This window comes from Coregonus clupeaformis, chromosome 1, assembly GCF_020615455.1.
Source record: "Coregonus clupeaformis isolate EN_2021a chromosome 1, ASM2061545v1, whole genome shotgun sequence".
Lineage (NCBI taxonomy): Eukaryota > Metazoa > Chordata > Actinopteri > Salmoniformes > Salmonidae > Coregonus > Coregonus clupeaformis.
The window spans coordinates 4,285,472-4,297,592 of record NC_059192.1 but is presented as its reverse complement, the minus strand read 5'-3'; the positions used below and the strand labels follow the sequence as shown (position 1 = coordinate 4,297,592).

Sequence of the window (12,121 nt, the reverse complement as noted above, 5' to 3'; positions counted from 1 at the left end):
CATCCCCCTTATGGCCAACATCCCCCTTTTGACCAACATCCCCCTTATGACCAACATCCCCCTTATGGCCAACATCCCCCTTATGACCAACATCCCCCTTATGGCCAACATCCTCCCTATGGCCAACATCCCCCTTATGGCCAACATCCCCCTTATGGCCAACATCCCCCTCATGGCCAACATCCCTCTCATGGCCAACATCCCCCTCATGGCCAACATCCCCCTTATGGTCAACATCCCCCTTATGGCCAACATCCCCCTTATGGTCAACATCCCCCTCATGGCCAACATCCCCCTTATGGCCAACATCCCCCTTATGGCCAACATCCCCCTTATGGCCAACATCCCCCTTATGGCCAACATCCCCCTCATGGCCAACATCCCCCTTATGGCCAACATCCCCCTTATGGCCAACATCCCCCTTATGGCCAACATCCCCCTTATGGCCAACATCCCCTTATGGCCAACATCCCCCTTATGGCCAACATCCCCTCATGGCCAACATCCCCCTTATGGCCAACATCCCCCCTATGGCCAACATCCCCCTTATGGCCAACATCCCCCTTATGGCCAACATCCCCCTTATGGCCAACATCCCCCCTTATGGCCAACATCCCCCTCATGGCCAACATCCCCCTTATGGCCAACATCCCCCTTATGGCCAACATCCCCCTTATGGCCAACATCCCCCTTATGGCCAACATCCCCCTTATGGCCAACATCCCCCTTATGGCCAACATCCCCCTCATGGCCAACATCCCCCTTATGGCCAACATCCCCCCTTATGGTCAACATCCCCTTATGGCCAACATCCCCCCTTATGGCCAACATCCCCCTTATGGCCAACATCCCCCTTATGGCCAACATCCCCCTTATGGCCAACATCCCCCTTATGGCCAACATCCCCTTATGGCCAACATCCCCTTATGGTCAACATCCCCCTTATGGCCAACATCCCCTTATGGCCAACATCCCCCTTATGGCCAACATCCCCTTATGGCCAACATCCCCCTTATGGCCAACATCCCCCTTATGACCAACATCCCCCTTATGGCCAACATCCCCCTCATGGCCAACATCCCCACACTCAAAACACTGTTGACTGCCTGCGCTCTCATAAGCCATATACAGTGCATTCGGTAAGTATTCAGACCTGTTTACTTTTTCCACATTTTGTTACATTACAGCCTTATTGTTAAATGCATTTAATTTTATTTTTTCCTCATCAATCTACACACAATACCCCATAATGGCAAAGCATAAAAAACAGAAATACCTTATTTACATAAGTATTCAGACCCTTTGCTATGAGACTCGAAATTGAGCACAGGTGCATCCTGTTTCCATTGATCATCCTTGAGATGTTTCTACAACTTGATTGGAGTCCACCTGTGGTAAATTCAATTGATTGGTCATTATTTGGAAAGGCACACACCTGTCTATATAAGGTCCCACAGTTGACAGTGCAGGTCAGAGCAAAAACCAAGCCATGAGGTCGAAAGAATTGTCCGTAGATCTCCGAAACAAGATTGTGTCGAGGTACAGATCTGGGGAAGGGTACCAAAAAATGTCTGCAGCATTGAAGGTCCCCAAGAACACAGTGGCCTCCATCCTTCTTAAATGGAAGAAGTTTGGAACCACCAAGACTCTTCCTAGAGCTGGCCCCACGGCCAAACTGAGCAATCAGAGGAGAAGGGTCTTGGTCAAGGAGGTGACCAAGAACCCCATGGTCACTGACAGAGCTCCATAGTTCCTCTGTGGAGATTGGAAAACCTTCCAGAAGGACAACCATCTCTGCAGCACTCCTCCAATCAGACCTTTATGGTAGAGTGGCCAGACGGAAGCCACTCCTCAGTAAAAGGCACATGACAGCCCGCTTGGAGTTTGCCAAAAGGCACCTAAAGGACTCTCAGACCATGAGAAACAAGATTCTCTGGTGTGATGAAACCAAGATTGTGCTCTTTGGCCTGAATGCCAAGCGGCATGTCTGGAGGAAACCTGGCACCATCCCTACGGTGAAGCATGGTGGTGGCAGCATCATGCTGTGGGGATGTTTTTCAGCGGCAGGGACTGGGAGACTAGTCAGGATCGAGGGAAAGATGAACAGAGCAAAGTACAGAGAGATCCTTGATGAAAACCTGCTCCAGAGTGCTCAGGTCCTTAGACTGGGGCGAAGGTTCACCTTCCAACAGGACAACGACCCTAAGCACACAGCCAAGACAACGCAGGAGTGGCTTCGGGACAAGTCTCTGAATGTCCTTGAGTGGCCCAGCCAGAGCCCAGACTTGAACCCGATATAACATCTCTGGAGACACTTGAAAATAGCTGTGCAGCAACTCTCCCCATCCAACCTGACAGAGCTTGAGAGGATCTGCATAAGAAGAATGGGAGAAACTCCCCAAATACAGGTGTGCCAAGCTTGTAGCGTCATACCGAAGAAGACTCAAGGATGTAATCGCTGCCAAAGGTGCTTCAACAAAGTACTGAGCAAAATGTCTGAATACTTAGGTTAATGTGATATTTAATTTAAAAAATAAATTAGAACATTTACATTACAAAAAAACTGTTTTTGCTTTGTCATTATGGGATATTGTGTGTAGATTGATGAGGGAAAAAACTATTTAATCCATTTTAGAATAAGGCTTTAAGGTAACATAATATGGAAAAAGTCAAGGGGTCTGAATACTTTCCGAATGCACTGTATAGCCTTGACAGTGCTACCTAGCTAGGCCCTGTTATGTATGATATAATGTGATACCATTATACAGCATTTATCCTAGGCACTACTTTATGTTGTTACTGTGGAACCTTGAGCATTGATACTAATTGAGCACTGCACCTTCCATGAATGTTCTGTGCCTGAACTTTAGTTTGAACGATAAAGTTGTGTAAACGTTATCTCTGTTTCAAGTATCAATATTACTGTTTGTGTAGTAGTAAGAACACAACAGCCCCCCTTCTGCCCCCTCCGGTCCCCCCCGTCCCTCTTCTGCCCCCCTCCCGCGGCCTCCTTCTGCCCCCCCCCGGCCCCCTTCTGCCCCCCTGGCCCCCCTTCTGCCCCCCCTGGCCCCCTTCTGCCCCCCCAGGCCCCCCTGGCCCCCTCCCGCGGCCTCCTTCTGCCCCCCGGCCCCCCTTCTGCCCCCCCGGCCCCCTTCTGCCCCCCTGGCCCCCTTCTGCCCCCTGGCCCCCTTCTGCCCCCCTGGCCCCCTTCTGCCCCCCTGGCCCCCTTCTGCTACCCCGGCCCCCTTCTGCCCCCCTGGCCCCCTTCTGCCCCCCTGTGCCACTTCTGTCCCCCCAGGCCCCCTGGCCCCCTTCTGCTACCCCCCGGCCCCCTTCTGCCCCCCTGGCCCCCTTCTGCCCCCCGGCCCCCCTGGCCCCCTTCTGCTCCCCCCCCACCCCCAGTCCCCTTCTGCAACCCCTGGCCCCCCTTCTGCTACCCCCCCTTCTGCCCCTCCTGGTCCCCTTCTGCCCCCCCGGCCCCCCTGGCCCCCTTCTGCTCCCCCCACCCCCCAGTCCCCCTTCTGCAACCCCTGGCCCCCTTCTGCTACCCCCTTCTGCCCCTCCTGGTCCCCTTCTGCCCCCCGGCCCCCTGGCCCCTTCTGCTCCCCCACCCCCCAGTCCCCCTTCTGCAACCCCTGGCCCACTTCTGCCCCCCTGGCCCCTGTCCAGCTCAGCTGACTCTCCGGCATCTTCATGCCATCAGAGCAACCCCTTCCCCTCCTCTCCCCCTGCCTCTCCCACCCCTGCTGACATTAGCAGACATGGCCTCAACAGCTCCAGTTCTGCCCACCTCCCCTGCCTCTCCTCCCTCCCCTGCCTCTCCCCCCTCCCCTGCCTCTCTCTCTCTCCCCTCCCCTGCCTCTCTCTCTCCCTCCTCCCCTGCCTCTCTCCCTCCCTCTCCCTGCCTCTCTCCCTCCTCCCACTCCCGTATTCAGTTCACCTCTCCACCCATCACCTGCCTCCCTCCCTCCCTCCCTGCATGCCTCCCTGCATGCCTCCCTCCCTATCCCCCTGCCGACCACCTTCCCTCCGTCCTTTTCAGAGCTGCTGAGAACAGAACAGATATAGCAACACAGCAGTGCTTCTCAGTGCGAGGAGGGTGAGAGAGATAGACAGCGCCTTCAATGACACTAGTAACTAGATCACTGACTGAACAAGGTCGCATCTGAACCTGCGATTGGAATAATATTGTAGTACATCTTGTTAGTGTTGGTGAGTTGAAGATCTTTGTGACTTTCTGTTTGCCATTGTCATTGTTGTTGTCATGTTTTCAGTTATGTTTCTCACGTGTTTCTCACGTGTTTCTCACGTGTTTCTCATGTGTTTCTCACGTGTTTCTCACGTGTTTCTCACGTGTTTCTCATGTGTTTCTCACGTGTTTCTCACGTGTTTCTCACGTGTTTCTCACGTGTTTCTCATGTGTTTCTCACGTGTTTCTCATGTGTTTCTTACGTGTTTCTCACGTGTTTCTCATGTGTTTCTCACGTGTTTCTCATGTGCTCAGTGAAAAGTGGGCTTGAGTGGTTTCCTGGTACTTTGAACTACTTTGCAATGCTGTTCTTCAGATTGACATAACCCAAAACATTAGATTCCCCGCGGACCAGTTTGTAATAGTTATGGTTTAGAGGCGCCTTGATCTCAGATTGTCATTTATCTATTCAAGACAGTATTTTTTAGCACATAGCCCTATTTTTAGCACAGGGCTGTGTTTTTTTGCATGCTTTAATCCGTGATTAAAATTGAGAGCGTTTACAAATCTAGCATTTCAGCGGCTTTAAACCAAATCAGGACACAGACAGAAGCCATGTGGTACAGATATGAGCAAAGCTCTACTCTGTCAGTCACTCAGTTGCAGGAGTGGTCATGTTTGAGTCGGGAACACTAGAGTGCACCAGTGAGATGGTATAAAGCTGTGTGTTGTCACGTTTGAGTCGGAGACGTCCCCAAATGTTCTACCGTTCTGCCAAAAAGTGTGCACTTCTACACTCCGCGTAAGTATTGGCCTGGCCAAGGCCAACAAGCATTAAGAATTGGCCAACAAGTGCACACTTGGGAGAATCCTAATGCAGAAGACTAAGTAGTGAGAGATACAGTGGTTGGTGGTCACCAGAAACCTGGGGCTTAACAGATGGACTGTAGTGAGTGATGGACAGGCCCTTGATGAGGTGACGGAAGGTCTTGGCAGCACTGAGAGTTTTATCATATGATTTGTGCTAGAGATCATTCTGTGCTGTCAAAACAACCCCAAACACTTCTGAGAGTTGTATCATATGATTTGTGCTAGAGATCATTCTGTGCTGTCAAAACAACCCCAAACACTTCTGAGAGTTTTATCATATGATTTGTGCTAGAGATCATTCTGTGCTGTCAAAACAACCCCAAACACTTCTGAGAGTTTTATCATATGATTTGTGCTAGAGATCATTCTGTGCTGTCAAAACAACCCCAAACACTTTTGGCACTTCACACACGCAGCATGCATGTGCACACATGGACACACACACTTATAACTACATACACATGGACACACACGGACACACACACACGGACACACACACGGACACACACACACGGACACACACTTATAACTACATGCATGCACACATACACACTTACATAATACACCCACAAGAGAGAGAGGGTGAAATTACCCTGCATTCACACACATAGTGCTGCACAGTCAGAGGCTGGCCCAACAGGGGCGTGGCCTGCAGAGTCAGAGAGGCTGGCCCAACAGGGGCGTGGCCTGCAGAGTCAGAGAGGCTGGCCCAACAGGGGCGTGGCCTGCAGAGTCAGAGAGGCTGTCCCAGCAGGGGTGTGGCCTGCAGAGTCAGAGAGGCTGTCCCAACAGGGGCGTGGCCTGCAGAGTCAGAGAGGCTGGCCCAACAGGGGCGTGGCCTGCCAGAGTCAGAGAGGCTGGCCCAACAGGGGCGTGGCCTGCAGAGTCAGAGAGGCTGTCCCAACAGGGGCGTGGCCTGCAGAGTCAGAGAGCCTGGCCCAACAGGGGCGTGGCCTGCACAGTCAGAGAGGCTGTCCCAACAGGGGCGTGGCCTGCAGAGTCAGAGAGGCTGTCCCAGCAGGGGTGTGGCCTGCAGAGTCAGAGAGGCTGGCCCAACAGGGGCGTGGCCTGCAGAGTCAGAGAGGCTGGCCCAACAGGGGCGTGGCCTGCCAGAGTCAGAGAGGCTGGCCCAACAGGGGCGTGGCCTGCAGAGTCAGAGAGGCTGGCCCAACAGGGCGTGGCCTGCAGAGTCAGAGAGGCTGGCCCAACAGGGCGTGGCCTGCAGAGTCAGAGAGGCTGTCCCAGCAGGGGTGTGGCCTGCAGAGTCAGAGAGGCTGGCCCAACAGGGGCGTGGCCTGCAGAGTCAGAGAGGCTGGCCCAACAGGGGCGTGGCCTGCCAGAGTCAGAGAGGCTGGCCCAACAGGGGCGTGGCCTGCAGAGTCAGAGAGGCTGGCCCAACAGGGGCGTGGCCTGCAGAGTCAGAGAGGCTGGCCCAACAGGGGCGTGGCCTGCCAGAGTCAGAGAGGCTGGCCCAACAGGGGCGTGGCCTGCAGAGTCAGAGAGGCTGTCCCAACAGGGGCGTGGCCTGCAGAGTCAGAGAGGCTGGCCCAACAGGGGCGTGGCCTGCAGAGTCAGAGAAGCTGTCCCAACAGGGGCGTGGCCTGCAGAGTCAGAGAGGCTGGCCCAACAGGGGCGTGGCCTGCCAGAGTCAGAGATGCTGGCCCAACAGGGGCGTGGCCTGCAGAGACAGAGAGGCTGGCCCAACAGGGGCGTGGCCTGCCAGAGTCAGAGAGGCTGGCCCAACAGGGGCGTGGCCTGCCAGACCACATAACATTATTAAGAATACTAAACATATCAGAGTACTAATCATTGGGACAATCCTCCTTCAAGTGGGTGTCACTTGATAATGCTCTCCTGGGTCAATGATTACACTGGTCAAGCATAGGACAGGGACAGGTCTCACAACACAAGCAATGAATTAGGAAGTGCTAACTGTAAGTCGCTCTGGATGAGAGTGTCTGCTAAATGACTAAAATGTCAATGTAAATAAGGGTTTATTAGGAAATAGAATGCAAAGCAGGTGACAGATCAGGGTCTACAGAATGGAATAAATAATGATATTGTGACAGAGTGCAGCCTGGTTGCAGGGTCGAGTTGGAGAACAGGACACACATCTATTTATAAACAGCTTCATATTCAGGTCAGTTCTTTCTGACTAACCTTGCACCACACCAGCCATAGGCCATACACCCAGTCCACCTCAGACCTGGTTTCAAATACTAATCAAATTATTTCACATACTGAGCATTTGCTTTAGTCTGGCTGAAGTGCCATGTGGCCAGAGTTTGCAGCTTTGAGACATTTCTAGTTGGTTTCATTGCACCAGGCAAGCCAAATTAATACCGGTCTGTACCATACCGTTCTGTACCATACCGTTCTGTACCATACCATTCTGTACCGTTCTGTACCATACCGTTCTGTACCATACCGTTCTGTACCGTTCTGTCCATACCGTTCTGTACCATACTGTTCTGTACCATACCGTTCTGTACCATACCGTTCTGTACCATACCGGTCTGTACCATACCGTTCTGTACCATACCGTTCTGTACCATACCGTTCTGTACCGTTCTGTCCATACCGTTCTGTACCATACCGGTCTGTACCATACCGGTCTGTACCATACCGTTCTGTACCATACCGTTCTGTACCATTCTGTACCACACCATTCTGTACCACACCGTTCTGTACCATACCGTTCTGTACCATACCGTTCTGTACCATACCGTTCTGTACCATTCTGTACCATACCGTTCTGTACCATACCGTTCTGTACCATACCGTTCTGTCCATACCGTTCTGTACCATACCGTTCTGTACCATACCGTTCTGTACCATTCTGTACCATACCGTTCTGTACCCTACCGTTCTGTACCATACCGTTCTGTACCATACCGTTCTGTACCATTCTGTACCTTACCGTTCTGTACCATACCGTTCTGTACCGTTCTGTACCATACCGTTCTGTACCGTTCTGTCCATACCGTTCTGTACCATACCGTTCTGTACCATACCGTTCTGTACCATTCTGTACCATACCGTTCTGTCCATACCGTTCTGTACCATACCGTTCTATACCATACCGTTCTGTACCATACCGTTCTGTACCATACCGTTCTGTACCATACCGTTCTGTACCATTCTGTACCATACCGTTCTGTACCCTACCGTTCTGTACCATACCGTTCTGTACCATACCGTTCTGTACCATACCGTTCTGTACCATACCGTTCTGTACCATACCGTTCTGTACCATACCGTTCTATACCGTTCTGTACCATACCGTTCTGTACCCTACCGTTCTGTACCATACCGGGGTATACGCTATAACAGGAAGTATACACAAGGGGCACTATATAAAAAAAAAATACATAGAAAATGAATAAATTAATTGATGCACAAAGCCATTTAGGCAACAGGGATCTTGATTCAGGAGGGGATTGAATGTCTCTGCTGTAACCAAGAAACTTGATCTTGACATCTAGCCACTTAGCTACCAAGTTAGCAAACCAAATGCATGGCTGGAGCCCTGAGCTGGATATAATTTATTTGACACATCTTACATTTCTTATAGTTATACTTACTGTAACATATAGCCCCCAGTAGGAGGGACTAGCATGTCATATCCTGGCAGTAGAATGGACTGGCATGTCATATCCTGGCAGTAGAAAGGACTGGCATGTCATATCCTGGCAGTAGAAAGGACTGGCATGTCATATACTGGCAGTAGAATGGACTGGCATGTCATATCCTGGCAGTAGAATGGACTGGCATGTCATATCCTGGCAGTAGAAAGGACTGGCATGTCATATCCTGGCAGTAGAAAGGACTGGCATGTCATATCCTGGCAGTAGAAAGGACTGGCATGTCATATCCTGGCAGTGGAAAGGACTGGCATGTCATATCCTGGCAGTAGAAAGGACTGGCATGTCATATCCTGGCAGTAGAAAGGACTGGCATGTCATGTCCTGGCAGAGGGAAAGTTAATTCTAATGGTCTGTTACTGTATGTAGCCTTTGGTGAGAGATGGTTCTTTCTAATGGTCTTTTGACTATGTGATCTATTGACATGGTGTGTTTACATGATTGTGTCAGTCATGAGTCGGTGGCAGGGAATCTTATCATGTTTATCTGTTAGGATTATTTTGTAGGTGGAGGATAGGAGATGGTTGATGATACTGGTATTAATCTGACTATAGGAGATGGTTGTTGATACGGGTATTAATCTGACTATAGGAGATGGTTGTTGATACTGGCATTAATCTGACTATAGGAGATGGTTGTTGATACTGGTATTAATCTGACTATAGGAGATGGTTGTTGATACTGGTATTAATCTGACTATAGGAGATGGTTGTTGATACTGGTATTAATCTGACTATAGGAGATGGTTGTTGATACTGGTATTAATCTGAGGATAGGAGATGGTTGTTGATGCTGGTATTAATCTGACTATAGGAGATGGTTATTGATACTGGTATTAATCTGACTATAGGAGATGGTTGTTGATACTGGTATTAATCTGAGGATGGGATATGGTTGTTGATGCTGGTATTAATCTGATTATAGGAGATGGTTGTTGATACTGGTATTAATCTGACTATAGGAGATGGTTGTTGATACTGGTATTAATCTGACTATAGGAGATGGTTGTTGATACGGGTATTAATCTGAGGATAGGAGATGGTTGTTGATGCTGGTAATAATCTGACTATAGGATATGGTTGTTGATACGGGTATTAATCTGACTATAGGAGATGGTTGTTGATACTGGTATTAATCTGACTATAGGAGATGGTTGTTGATACTGGTATTAATCTGACTATAGGAGATGGTTGTTGATACTGGTATTAATCTGACTATAGGAGATGGTTGTTGATACTGGTATTAATCTGACTATAGGAGATGGTTGTTGATACTGGTATTAATCTGAGGATAGGAGATGGTTGTTGATACTGGTATTAATCTGACTATAGGAGATGGTTGTTGATACTGGTATTCATCTGACTATAGGAGATGGTTGTTGATTCTGGTATTCATCTGAGGATAGGAGATGGTTGTTGATACTGGTATTAATCTGACTATAGGAGATGGTTGTTGATACTGGTTTTAATCTGACTATAGGAGATGGTTGTTGATACTGGTATTAATCTGACTATAGGAGATGGTTGTTGATACTGGTATTCATCTGACTATAGGAGATGGTTGTTGATACTGGTATTCATCTGACTATAGGAGATGGTTGTTGATACTGGTATTAATCTGACTATAGGATATGTGGTCCTCTGTAGCTCAGCTGGTAGAGCACGGCGCTTGTAATGCCAAGGTAGTGGGTTCGATCCCCGGGACCACCCATACACAAAAATGTATGCACGCACAACTGTAAGTCGCTTTGGATAAAAGCGTCTGCTAAATGGCATATTATTATTATTATTATATAGTTGTTGATACTGGTATTAATCTGACTATAGGAGATGGTTGTTGATACTGGTATTAATCTGACTATAGGAGATGGTTGTTGATACTGGTATTAATCTGACTATAGGAGATGGTTGTTGATACTGGTATTAATCTGACTATAGGAGATGGTTGTTGATACTGGTATTAATCTGACTATAGGAGATGGTTGTTGATACTGGTATTAATCTGACTATAGGAGATGGTTGTTGATACTGGTATTAATCTGACTATAGGAGATGGTTGTTGATACTGGTATTAATCTGACTATAGGAGATGGTTGTTGATACTGGTATTAATCTGACTATAGGAGATGGTTGTTGATACTGGTATTAATCTGACTATAGGAGATGGTTGTTGATACTGGTATTAATCTGACTATAGGAGATGGTTGTTGATACTGGTATTAATCTGACTATAGGAGATGGTTGTTGATACTGGTATTAATCTGACTATAGGAGATGGTTGTTGATACTGGTATTAATCTGAGGATAGGAGATGGTTGTTGATACTGGTATTAATCTGACTATAGGAGATGGTTGTTGATACTGGTATTAATCTGACTATAGGAGATGGTTGTTGATACTGGTATTAATCTGAGGATAGGAGATGGTTGTTGATACTGGTATTAATCTGACTATAGGAGATGGTTGTTGATACTGGTATTAATCTGACTATAGGAGATGGTTGTTGATACTGGTATTAATCTGACTATAGGAGATGGTTGTTGATACTGGTATTAATCTGACTATAGGAGATGGTTGTTGATACTGGTATTAATCTGAGGATAGGAGATGGTTGTTGATACTGGTATTAATCTGACTATAGGAGATGGTTGTTGATACTGGTATTAATCTGACTATAGGAGATGGTTGTTGATACTGGTATTAATCTGACTATAGGAGATGGTTGTTGATACTGGTATTAATCTGACTATACGAGATGGTTGTTGATTCTGGTATTAATCTGACTATAGGAGATGGTTGTTGATACTGGTATTAATCTGACTATAGGAGATGGTTGTTGATACTGGTATTAATCTGACTATAGGAGATGGTTGTTGATAATGGTATTAATCTGACTATAGGAGATGGTTGTTGATACTGGTTTTAATCTGACTATAGGAGATGGTTGTTGATACTGGTATTAATCTGACTATAGGAGATGGTTGTTGATACTGGTATTAATCTGACTATAGGAGATGGTTGTTGATACTGGTATTCATCTGAGGATAGGAGATGGTTGTTGATACTGGTATTAATCTGACTATAGGAGATGGTTGTTGATACTGGTTTTAATCTGACTATAGGAGATGGTTGTTGATACTGGTATTAATCTGACTATAGGAGATGGTTGTTGATACTGGTATTAATCTGACTATAGGAGATGGTTGTTGATACTGGTATTCATCTGACTATAGGAGATGGTTGTTGATACTGGTATTCATCTGACTATAGGAGATGGTTGTTGATACTGGTATTCATCTGACTATAGGATATGGTGGTCCTCTGTAGCTCAGCTGGTAGAGCACGGCGCTTGTAACGCCAAGGTAGTGGGTTCGATCCCCGGGACCACCCATACACAAAAATGTATGCACGCACAACTG

The 12,121-nt window shown here is 48.0% G+C and overlaps 1 protein-coding gene across 2 annotated transcripts in view; it reads left to right on the top strand.

Moving 5' to 3' along the window:
* The window catches only part of tacc2 (transforming, acidic coiled-coil containing protein 2), a 272,493-nt gene that overhangs the window by 13,506 nt on the left and 246,866 nt on the right, over window positions 1-12,121 (top strand). Inside the window, exon 1 of one of the 2 annotated variants that reach the window (XM_041893506.2) lies at window positions 4,094-4,212. The exons of the other annotated variant lie outside the window; for it this stretch is intronic. The gene's annotated coding sequence lies outside the window, so the exon portion shown is untranslated. Of the gene's footprint in view, window positions 1-4,093; window positions 4,213-12,121 lie in introns of those variants that run through there. 2 annotated transcript variants of the gene reach the window in all.